Consider the following 1,224-nt stretch of genomic DNA (forward strand, 5'->3'; position numbering starts at 1 on the left):
TTTTTGTGCATGCACATACCACAATTTTCCACGTGGATGTGTAGTACTAAAAAAAGCCTATGTCATGCATGGCCCTCAAAAGTAGATGTTGCATGTCAAGAAGCTAGCAGGAACCAAGAAGTATAACTAAGAGTAGCTTCGTGATAGGCAATGGTGGAACCCAGAGTCAGTGCAAGAGAAGAATGTCTTGCCACTTCTCATTTTGACCCCTTGCTATTGTTGACTACAACTAAATTAGGAAGCAAGGAGTTGTTGTTCATTGTGATGAAAAGTGACAGTTTAGCTACGAGGACCTGTTGTTTATTGTGACGGGAAGTGGGATTGGAGCTAGTGACATAGGAAAGAAATTCGCTTCTGAGGTTATGTACTAACGCAAGACCGCAAGATGCAGCACAAGAATGACTGTATCATGTCCATCTTCAAATCATGTGCTATGATTGGAGCCAATGACATAAGAAAGCAATTTTCATGTCCATTCAAATCATGTGCTATGATTGGAGCCAAGGACATGGGAAATAAATTTTCTCATGAGAGTATTTTTTACGGATTATTGGGCAGCATATAGTTTTTCCCTTCTGAATATGTATGACAAGTGTGGTGCTCTCACTAGGTGCAAAGTGCTTCATGTGCCCCTTTGGGAATGTATGCCAAGTGTGGTGCTCTTTCCAAGTGAAAAGTGCCCTAGAGAAGCTCCATTTTCATGACCTTATCTCTTGGTGCTTTGGCGGAGTACTTTGTAGTCCTTTGAAACTCAAGGTGCAAATAAAAGCCCAAGTAGTGCGGCTCCACTCTCTAGCATCCATTGAATTGCAACAAAATTGCAGCAGAACGTGCAAATCTCAATAGAGCAACTCCATGCTTTCAAACCCAAGTAGAAGCAACATTCAAGGAACCTGACTGTTGACACGATTGCAAAAGATGATGATGGGGATCGCAACATACATGAGTGGACATGATGATGGAGATTAAAATCGACATGAGAGAAGGTATAAAAGATGGAGAGACCATGATAGATAAAGGAATATTGAAGAGATTGCTAGAGAAAAATTCTATGGAGATCATTGTTGACATGAGAGACGGAATAAAAGACAAAGATACCATGATAGACAAGATGAATATAGCAAAGATCCCAACACCATAACCAATTTTTTAGGACAACGGGTGCATGTGGGGAAAGAGATGATGATGGAGATTGCAATAGACATGATGATGGAGATCACAATT

Source organism: Adiantum capillus-veneris, chromosome 21 (genome assembly GCF_014529385.1).
Source record: "Adiantum capillus-veneris isolate H3 chromosome 21, ASM1452938v2, whole genome shotgun sequence".
Classification (NCBI taxonomy): Eukaryota; Viridiplantae; Streptophyta; class Polypodiopsida; order Polypodiales; family Pteridaceae; genus Adiantum; species Adiantum capillus-veneris.